Here is an 11,749-nt window from a genome sequence, read left to right on the forward strand (position 1 = left end):
ACACGCCTTCTCGACGCCCGATGTATCGTCATGACACACGCCATGAACCAGCCCATTACACAAGGGAAAATGACAATGTTCGGTTCATCGACGAACAACCAAGGTTTCGACCTCCCCCGGTATGTTACTCTTGCGGTGTCCCGGGTCATATATCTCGGTTTTGCAACCAGCGTATGACCACGTGGTATGGCCAGCCCTCAGAGTTTTCACGGCCCTCCGAACGGCCCCATGGTGTCCCGTGGCCAGCACACACATCGTCTGGCGACGAGTATTGGCCGCGCGGCTCCCGGAATCGCTCCCCAGCATCTGACAGGAGTTTGACGCCCCCACCGCGTCCTCCAATTGCTTCCCGTTCTCCCTCACCACTGCGTCGCACCACGTCCCCTTCGTCACCGGAAAACTAGCTAGCGCGGCCGATGGAGGTGAGGTCGCTGGAGATGTGCTACTGACAGAAATACCTCCTGTGTTGATGCTGAAAAGCAAAGTGCGCGTTTTTGTGGATAATGTGCCTGTGATGGCTCTGGTGGACACAGGCGCAACAATTTCTGTTATGAGTGTCTCTTTTAAAGACGCGTTAGGGCGAAAAGTCATGTTCAGATGGGACGAAGCTTCAAAGTTCTGTGGAGTGAGTGGCGAGCCGTTGCGACCTATTGGTGTGTGTAGTGCTGACGTGTTTTTGGGAGGCCATGTTATTACGACAGAGTTTGTGATTATTCCTCGGTCGACCCATGATGTTATTCTTGGCATGGACTTCTTGCGGGAGTGTGGTGCCACTGTTGACTGCCGCACAGGGAAGGTATTCATAAGTGGTAGGATGCCGTCAGCCCTCCTGGAAAACCCTGTAGATCACGAAACAACACTGTGTGTTTGTGGCGATACGGTCGTACCTGCATCATCTACCGTTTGTGTTCCCGTTGTCTGTTGCGGCGCCAATTCTGACAGCTTCGATGCTACCGTAGGACCGATGCACATGAACTGTCTGAAGAAGAATGTGTTGGTTCCACATTGTGTGGTGTCGATCGAAGGCGGACGCGCTGGCTTGTGGATCGTAAACTGTTCTGCGGAGCCCGTGATACTACCAGATGGCTTGAAATTAGCCTTCGTCCGGGAACACGCGTATTTATCTGTGGCTGAACTTACAGAAGTACCGCAAAATCCTGATGGCCACAGTTCGGAAACGGCCCTTTTGTCCATGATAAATAAATCTCTCAGCACGAGTAAACGCCAAACGTTAGTGGGTGTGCTTTCGAAGCACGTCTCGGTATTCGACTTTGCGCAGAATGACAAAATACCTGCAATCCCCGCGTCACGAACCGGCCATACCATCAACACGGGTTCAGCAAATCCGATTAGACAAAAGCCATATCGCGTTTCACCATCAGAGCGCCAGATTATCAACGACCAAGTGCATGAAATTATGAAAAAAGGAGTCACACAAGAGTCAGCGAGTCCGTGGGCAGCTCCAGTGATTCTTGTTAAAAAGAAAGATGGATCTTGGAGATATTGCGTCGACTATCGCCGATTGAATGCTGTAACAAAAAAGGACGTGTACCCACTCCCACGTATTGATGACGCAATCGACTGCCTTCATTCTGCCTCTTACTTTTCCTCAGTAGACTCACGATCCGGCTATTGGCAAATTCCGATGCACCCTGAAGACAAGGAAAAGACTGCCTTTGTAACCTCTGACGGGCTCTTTGAATTTAATGTGATGCCTTTTGGACTGTGCAACGCTCCGGCAACTTTCTAGAGATTTATGGACACTATTCTGCGTGGGTTGAAGTGGAACATCTGTATGTGCTACCTCGACGACGTCGTCATCTTTGGCCGCACCTTCAGCGAACACAACTCGCGTCTGGATATCGTCCTGAACTGCATCAGAAACGCTGGCCTAGTTTTAAACTCAAAGAAATCCCACTTTGTAGACCGCCAAGCCCTTGTGCTTGGGCACCTCGTCGATAAGGATGGCATCCGCCTTGATCCCCAGAAGACAGCCGCCGTTGAAGCGTTTAGTGCACCACGCTCTGTCAAGGAGCTCCGCAGTTTTCTGTGGCTTTGTTCCTACTTCCGCCGCTTTATCCCTAAGTTTACCGACGTCGCGTATCCGCTGACATGTCTACTACGAAAGGACATCCCCTTTGAGTGGACTCCGGACTGCGATTCTTCTTTTCGTCAGTTGAAGTTTCTGCTGACGTCACGACCTGTTCTTCAACACTTCAGTCCTTCAGCTCCGACGGAACTCCATACGGATGCCAGTGGCATAGGTATTGGCGCCGTCCTAGTTCAACGCCACGGTGACCGCGAAAACGTGATCGCATATGCAAGTCGCTCATTAAGTAGGCCCGAGCAGAATTACACTGTTACAGAACAAGAATGCCTCGCGGTGATATTTGCGGTTCAGCGGTTTCGTTCTTACCTGTATGGACGCCCCTTCACAGTTGTCACCGACCACCACTCATTGTGTTGGCTTGTAAATCTTCGTGACCCTTGTGGCCGCCTTGCACGCTGGACGCTCCGACTACAAGAATATAGCTTCAGCGTCTCTTATAAGAGTGGTCGACGACACGCTGACGCGGACTGCCTCTCGCGTATGCCCCTTAGCACTACGGACTGTGACGCCGACGACTTCGATCACCTTGTGGCTTCTGTATCGCCGAGTTTTCCAGACCTCGACTGTTTCAAAGCCGAACAACGAAAAGACGCTAAATTAACACCTCTCTTCACCGCTACGACCGCCTCTACTACAGCAAACAATTTCTGTGTACATGATGGACTCCTATATAAGAAGAACTTTTCCAGCACTGGCGCACGTTTTCTTCTAGTGGTGCCGGAGAGTCTTCGCATGGCGATTCTGAGCGCTATGCACGATGACCCTACGTCTGGCCATTTAGGTTTGGCGAGGGCGCTCTACCGAATTCACGAACGCTTTTATTGGCCTGGGATGCGACAGTCTGTTGAGACGTATGTGGCCAGCTGCCTGCAGTGTCAGCGCCACAAACGTCCATCTAATGCTCCAGCTGGTCTCCTGCAGCCGATCCCGCCTCCAAGCACGCCTTTCCAACAAGTGGGCATTGACTTCGTGGGACCTTTTCCGAAATCAGCCAAGGGAAATCGGTGGATAATTGTTTGCGTCGACTACCTCACACGCTACTGCGAGACGGCGGCCGTGCCCTCAGCAACTGCCACTGACGTTGCAACGCTCCTGCTGCAGTATGTCATCCTGCGACATGGTCCGCCTCGCGTAATCATCAGCGACCGTGTACGACAATTCACAGCAGATGTCGTGGAGGAGCTGCTTCGTTTGTGTGAATGCCACTTGCGTCACTCGACACCATACCATCCACAAACGAATGGCCTTACGGAGCGCACCAACCGAACAATTATAAACGTGCTCTCTATGTATGTTTCATCCGACCACAAGAACTGGGATGACGTACTGCCTTTTATCACGTACGCGTTCAACACCGCCAAGCACGAGACTACCAGCTACAGCCCTTTCTTCCTGTTGTACGCACGGCCATCCCGGTACACGATCGACACTATTTTCCCTTTCTGTACTCACGAAAATCCCACTGTCGCCGAGACCCTCTGCCTTGCCGAAGAGGCGCGCCGTATTGCTCGTTTACGCACTTTGGCATCGCAGGACAGATCAAAAGCACGCTACGACATTCGCCACCGTCCAGTGACTTATCGCCCTGATGATTTAGTGTGGCTGTGGACTCCTACGGAAACGCGGGTTATGCCAAAAGCTTTTGACCACCTACGATGGACCGTTTGTTATTCTTAACAGACTCACAGAGGTCACTTATACCATAGCTCGCCTCACAGCGAGTGGTAGAAGAGCTGCCAAGACCCAAGTGGTCCATGTCGCCCGCTTGAAATTGTTCACGTCAAGGCAACTGGATTGACTCGCCCGGTGGGCTTCGTCTGCGACGAGAGGAATGTTGCACGCACGCGTGAGTGAGAAGAACGATGACCGGTGAACGTGCTTGCGGTCCCGGGTTGAAAGAGAAGAGGACGACGCTGAGTTGATCAACCAGCTGACCGCTCTTGCGCTCACCTTCGCGACCTACAATAAACGGCCCCCTTCATCCGTAAGGGTGATAAACGGTCTCCTTCGCGCGTAACAATATTGTGATTTTGGGGTGTAAAACCCCAGAACTTATCATTACTATTATTACTATTTACCTGTGCTCTCAGTTCGACATGTTGAGATCGAGATTGGCATTCAGCACGTTTTTTATCGTCACACCGACAGCATCAGAGGGATTTCTGGCCGTCGTCATATGACCACACGTCATATTGTTATCGTTAATCGTGACGTAAGTGCAAGTATGTCAAGTTACTAATGCCATGACCCATCAGTCATCTTAGTGACACATTTGTGCCTTTCCACATTATACTTTGGTATATATACCAAGTGAACGAGCCGCAAGAGTTACGCAGTTTGTATTTATTTTTGATACCGCGGCATCGGCCAAGAGACACATTCCGCTTCCCAAGAGCCCGGTTAAGGATTTCGCCTTAATAAAGAAACAACAGAGCGCGGGATGCAGTCTTGTAAAGCAAATCGAATGCATGAAATAAAAGAAAAGAAACGATGGGGTGTAAAAGCGTTAGCACGAGCTAGCCATATCTGCTACGTTATCCTGGTTGTCATCGCGATCTCCAGCTTATTTTCTTCTGCAGGCACGTTCACGTTACTCATTCCACGCATAACTAAATGAAGTAAGCGCGCGGAATGCGTTACTCAAACAGCCGCGTAAGCGCCGACCAAGCGAGCTAGAAGGCAATAGACAAAATACCCGTATTCACAGCCGGCAAACGCGTTCTCTGTGCGGTGAGTCACTGTGGTATTACCTTGCGGTGACGTGGTACTTAATATATCCCAAATTATCGTGATGTTGGCTAATAGCAACCAAAATATCAGGCTCGTAGCAGACGCACGCCGCCTTGGCGCGGCTTCGGCAGCGGAGAAAGCACACGATGGATGGATGGATGAGGCTGAACCCTTTATATCGGGCGGTGGCATACGACATCTAGCCATGACTATTAACATATTTTGTACCTTGTGGTGGGTGAAATTTCACCCCTGCCTTGATTTTATCCACCACTCTGATAACCTCCGTTTGGTTATTTCTACCCGCTTAAAGTCTATTTTGCCTTCACTGTCCCTAAACCCCAATGCCCTGAAAAAATCAGCCCCGTTGCTTTGCACGGTAGGGTTAAGCCCTTTACAGAAAAGTATGAGGTGTTCAGCCGTTTCCTCCTCTTCTCCACATGCACTGCACAACGTGTCTATACCTCGGTACTTGACTCGGTACATCTTAGTCCGCAATACTCCCGTCCTGGCATCAAACAACAAAGAGCTTCCCCTCGAATTATCATAGGTATTTTCTTTGGCAATTTCGTGCTTGAAAGTTTTGTATGTTCCCAGTGCTGATTTCGTTTGCATCCCTGTTTTCCACAGACCCCTGTCTTTTTCTTTAACCTTTTTCTTAACCGCTGTTTCCTGGTTTGCACCCCTCCTGCAGTCCAAATATTTGATTGACAATTTTCTGGTCAGCTTCCTCCACTTTCAGTCAACATTCCTCATGTACAAATAACTGAAAACTCTCCTTGCCCACCGCTTTTCTGCCATTTCTCTCAATCGCGCCTCGAATTCTATCTTGCTGCTGGCTTCCCTGCCCTCGAATGACGTCTATCCCATGTCACCCTGTACCCCCTGATTTGGTGTATTTCCGTGTGCTCCCAGAGCCAGTCTACCTACCCCTCGCTGCTTAACTTCCAACCTTGCTCGAACCTCTGATCTTATGCACAGGAATGCATTGCCGAAAGTCAAACTAGGGACCATCACCCCTTTCCAAATCCCTCTCACCACTTCGTACCTATTGTAATTCCACAGTGCCCTATTTTTCATCACAGCTGCATTTCTGCTGCCTTTAGCCGTTACATATTTTTCATGTTCCGTTAGGTACTCAGTCCCATTGTTTATCCACACTCCAATATATTTGTACTTATCCACCACCTCCAGCGTAACCTCCTGTATCCTATGCTCGCTGCCCTGATTATCATTAAAAATCATGACTGCCGATTTTTCTTTACTAAACTTCAAACCTAAGCTATCTCCCTCTTTACCACAGATGTCCATTAATCTCTGTTAGTCTTCCTTGCTGTAAGCCATAAGTACAATGTCATCCGCGTACATCAGTCCTGGTAATGACTGTTTAATCCATTCTCCTTGTTTGAAAAAGGAAAGGTTGAAGCCAAGTCCGCTCCTCTCTAATTTTTTCTCTAATCCTTGTAAATACAGCATGAACAACAGAGGTGACAGAGGGCACCCCTGCCTAAGCCCCTGCTGTATCTCTATAGGCTCAGATACATTGTTTTCCCATTCTATAAGCACGTTGTTACGTTTATAGATATCTTTTAAAAGATTACTTACTCCATCTTCCACATCTACAGTGCCCAGTATGTCCCACAAATCCTTTTGGATTACACTGTCATAGGCTTCCTTGATATACAGAAATGCGAGCCATAGGGGCCTGTGTTCCTTTTCTGCTATTTCAATACACTGCGTCAATGAGAACAGATTATCTTCTAACCTTCTTTGTTTCCGGAACCGATTTTGTCGTTCCCCCAGCACCTCCTCGCTCTCCACCCATGCCTGCAGTCTGTCCTTTATAATCTGCATCACCACCCTGTAAACCCCTGACGTCACTGTTATGGGACGGTAGTTGTTTATGTCGGCTTTGTCCCCCTTTCGATCCCTTATATTGTCACCCAGCTAGTATAGCTAGAATAGTTGGCCAGCAGCAGATAGGCAAAAAAACACGTCAGCCTTTAATAATAGCTGGACCTCGGAGAGCGCGCGCGCAACCACGAACTTCGTCGTTCTCGCCTCAAGGGGCCAGTGTCACCACGTGCCAACTTATTTCGCGTCATTGCTCCCCTCTCAAAAGCGACCGACCCGGTCGCTTCAAGGGCATGGGGCGAGCAATATGGGCAAGAGTGCCAACATGGAAAGAAAAAAAAAACATACAGGCATGTACACAATGCTGAAGCGGTTTGTGAGGGATGCTTATCCCTCGCGTGCGTAGTACGGCTTCATCCGTACTACGTGGACGACTTCAGCACGGGGACGGCGTCGGTTCGAACTAGCATCAGAGCTTTGAGGCACCACCTCATAGTTCACATCACTGAGGCGGCGTACAACTTCGTAGGGGCCGAAATAGCGGCGCAACAATTTCTCCGAAAGCCCACGGTGTCGGATAGGTGTCCACACCCACACGCGGTCGCCTGGTGAGTACTGGACGTTCCGTCGGGTCCGGTTGTAACGGCAGGCGTCGGTATTCTGCTGGGTGCGGATGCGATTCCGAGCAAGCTGGCGAGCTTCCTCTGCTTTCTCGACGAACTCTTCAGTGGTGTCATTCCTTGTGGTTCCGTGGTCTACCGGGAGCATGGCGTCTAAGGTGGTTGTAACGCGACGTCCGTAAACGAGCTCGAATGGTGTAAACTCGGTGGTCTCCTGCACAGCGGTATTGTAAGCAAACGTCACGTATGGCAAAATTGCATCCCATGTCTTGTGTTCCACATCAATGTACATGGATAGCATGTCGGCCAATGTTCTGTTCAGGCGCTCTGTTAAGCCGTTAGTCTGGGGATGATAGGCTGTGGTCCTTCGGTGGTCAGTATGCGTCAGCGTGACGACTTGTTGCAACAACTCCGCTGTAAACGCTGCACCGCGATCAGTAATGAGCACAGCGGGTGCACCGTGACGAAGCACGATGTTGTGGACGAAGAAGCTGGCGACTTCAGCAGCAGTTCCCCGCGGCACAGCTTTTGTCTCCGCATAGCGAGTTAAATAATCGGTTGCCACGATTATCCACTTGTTTTGCAAGGAAGACGTGGGGAACGGACCAAGAAGGTCCATTCCGACTTGCTGGAACGGCACCGGAGGCGGATCCAAAGGCTGAAGGAGGCCGGCAGGCTTGACGGGTGGGACTTTACGCCTCTGACAGTCACGGCACGTTCGCACATAGCGCTGAACCGACGAAAATAGGTGTGGCCAATAGTATTTCTGCCGTATGCGCGCTAATGTCCTCGCGAAGCCTAAGTGGCCGGCACAGGGATCGTCGTGACACGCCTGTAAAACTTCCTCGCGCAGCGCCGTCGGAACGACGAGAAGGAACGTTTCTTGGCTGTTCTCGAAATTTTTCTTGTACAGCACATCGTTCCGCAGGCAGTACGATGTCAATCCTCGTGAAAGTGGGCGTGGGACAACAACGTCAGCTCCCTCGAGATATCGGATGACTGGAAGCAGTTCAGAGTCTGCACGCTGGTAGTCAGCCATGCGCACCACGTCGACGACACCAAGAAACGGCAAATCTAGCTCCAAGTCGGAGGATGTCAAGGGAATAGGAGAACGTGACAAGCAGTCAGCGTCGCTATGCTTACGGCCCGATCTGTAGACAACAGTCATGTCGTATTCCTGGAGGCGGAGGCTCCAACGAGCGAGGCGACCTGATGGGTCTCGTAGATTGGCAAGCCAGCAGAGCGAATGGTGATCATTGATCGCTCGAAATGGCCGGCCGTATAAGTAAGGTCGGAACTTGCTGATGGCCCACACGACTGCTAAACATTCTTTTTCGGTGGTTGAATAATTAGCTTCTGCTTTTGTGAGGCTACGGCTCGCGTACGCAATTACACGTTCTGCGCCGTCTTGCCATTGAACCAGAATAGCCCCGAGTCCTACGTTGCTTGCGTCTGTGTGAATTTCAGTTGCCGCGGTGTCATCAAAATGCGCCAGCACTGGAGCGGATTGAAGGCGTTTGCGCAATTCGGTGAAGGCCTGCTCTTGGTCCTCCGTCCATGCAAAGGGCACATCTTGTCGCGTCAGTCTCGTGAGAGGTTCTGCAATCCTCGAGAAGCCTTCAACGAAACGGCGGTAGTAAGCGCAGAGGCCCAGGAACCGCTGAACAGCCTTCTTGTCTTTAGGGTGAGGAAACTCTGCAACGGCAGCGAGCTTTTCTGGGTCTGGTCGTACTCCTTGGGAGCTGACCACGTGGCCTAAAAACTTGAGTTCCCGGAAACCAAAGTAACATTTTTCAGGCTTGATGGTGAGGTTTGCCTTGTGTATTGCGGTAAGGACACTTCGTAGTCGAGTGAGATGTTCATCGAACGTGCTGGAAAACACAACAACGTCGTCTAGGTACACTAGACACGTCTGCCACTTTAATCCGACGAGTACAGTGTCCATCATTCGTTGAAACGTAGCAGGAGTCGAACAGAGACCGAAAGGCAGGACTTTAAATTCGTATAGCCCGTCGGGAGTCACGAAGGCGGTTTTTTCACGGTCACGCTCGTCCACTTCGATTTGCCAGTACCCTGACTTTAGGTCTAACGAAGTAAAGAACTCAGCATGACGCAGACGGTCCAAAGCGTCATCGATCCGTGGCAGGGGGTAAACGTCGCGTTTGGTGACTCGGTTAAGCCGTCTGTAGTCAACGCAGAAGCGGAGCGTGTTGTCTTTCTTTTTTACTAGTACGACAGGCGACGCCCACGGACTTGTCGACGGCTGGATGACGTCATCATTGAGCATTTCTTCAACTTGACGCTTAATCGCCTCCCGCTCCATAGGTGACACGCGGTATGGGTGCTGACGAACAGGCCGCGCCGACTCCTCTGTAACTATCCGGTGTTGCGTAATGGAGGTGCGCTGGACTTTAGATTCTGTAGAAAAACAGCCAGAGAATTCTGTCACTAGGCCCAGTAGCTGATCCTTCTGTGCATCTGCTAAGTCAGCATTAATGTGGACGCGGGTACTCAGGCTGGCGTGAGTTGTTGCATCCGGTGAAGTCACTTGTAACGTGCCGACGTCAGAGAAGTCAGCAATGTCGTTCAGAAAGGCCACAGCTGTACCTTGAGGGACGTGCTGATACTCATGGCTGAAGTTTGTCAACAAAACTTGCGAGCACTTATTTTGTATTCGAACAAGGCCCCGGGCGATGCAGATGTGTCTTTCGAGCAACAGCGGGATATTTGCCTCGGCAATACCCTCATAGTCGTCGAATGCGTCGCAGGTTACGAGGGTCAATACGCTGCTCCTTGGCGGCACCGTGATGTTCTCGTCGACAATCCTCAAGGCGTTGACATACGTGTCGTCAGTGCTGCTCCCTGCTAAGGCCTGCGCCGTTGAAAACGTTACCAGGGACTTCTGTAAGTTTATCACGGCTCCATTAGCCTGCAGAAAGTCCATTCCCAGAATTAGGTCCCTCGAACAGCTTGGGAGGATAACGAAATCTCCGAGGTACGTAAACCCACGAATGCTCCCTCGCGCTGTGCATCTTCCTACCGGGGTTAGCAGATGGCCTCCTGCAGTGCGAATCTGCGACCCAGTCCACTCGGTAGAAACTTTCTTCAGCTTGCAGGCAAGGTCCATGCTCATAACTGAGGTGTCCGCTCCAGTGTCGATTAACGCTATTATTTCTTCGTCGTCTACGGTGACGGGAATGTTCGACGTTATTACCTCTCGTACGGTGTTTGACTGCGTCTGTACGTCTGCGTCGTTCTGTTTTCGTCGTTGTCGTCGTAGTGGAGGATCTTGCGCACAGTCGACGTCAGCGGCCTCACCTCCGGATGTCGCTGAACTCAGTTTTCCCGAGCCGTCGGGCTAGGCGAGCGGCGTCTGAGAGCGCCGCGAGAGAAGGCTTGGCTTGGTGATGGTGACCTGTAACGAGCAGGAGACGACGAACGGGGCTCGTGCCATCGTTGATCACCATTGCGACGATTCGCGACGAAACTCTATTTCCGGCGGCCGCTCACCAGGTCGTGGACGAGGTGCATTTGGGGCGAATCCTCGGAGCCCCACATGACGATAAGGACACATTCTGTAGATGTGCCCGGCTTCGCCACAATGGTAACAAAGGGGCTTGTAGTCTGCGGTGTGCCAGACGTCGGTCTTCCTAGTTCTTTCTTCGGCGATGTGCGGTGTGCTGCGAGGCCTGAAGCTAACGTCCAATTGCTGAGCGGGGTGTACCATGCTATACGCACTTGAGGGTGGCGGACGGCGTACTGCTTCTGCGTAACTCATTTCAGGACGCCGTCTCTGCTGTGGTTCCTCGTACTGTTCAGGAACATGGACGGCCTGTCGGACCTCGGCGCGCACCATTTCCGCAATCGAAAGTTGTCCCACAGAGGCAGCGGTCGTCTGCATCTTCTGCAGTTCCTCCTTGATGACAGCCCTGATGAGTTCGCGCAAGGCGCCGACGTCGTTGCCGAGGGTAACGGCAGAGAGCTCCCTTGAAATCACGGCGTCGCGGTTGTATTGCCTGGCCCGTTGTTGAAGGGCCTTTTCCATGGTGGTGGCTTCGTCGTGGAACTCTGCCACTGTCGTCGGCGGATTTCGAATGAGGCCAGCAAAGATTTCCTCTTTGACGCCGCGCATTAGGTGGCGCACCTTCTTTGCTTCCGTCATAGAGGGGTCCGCACGTCTGAAGAGCCGATTCATGTCTTCTACGTACGCCGTCACTCGCTCATTCGGGCCTTGGATTCTCGATTCCATTGCTAACTCCGCCCTCTCCTTCCTGTCCGCCCTGGCGAAGGCACTGAGGAACTGCCGACGAAATTCTTCCCATGACGTCAGTGTCGCCTCGTGGTTCTCAAACCATATTTTAGCGGAATCTTCAAGAGCGAAGTACACGTATCGAAGCTTACGCTCGTGGGTCCAGTCGTTGACGTTGGCGACCCG

Source organism: Dermacentor silvarum, chromosome 2, assembly GCF_013339745.2.
Source record: "Dermacentor silvarum isolate Dsil-2018 chromosome 2, BIME_Dsil_1.4, whole genome shotgun sequence".
Classification (NCBI taxonomy): domain Eukaryota; kingdom Metazoa; phylum Arthropoda; class Arachnida; order Ixodida; family Ixodidae; genus Dermacentor; species Dermacentor silvarum.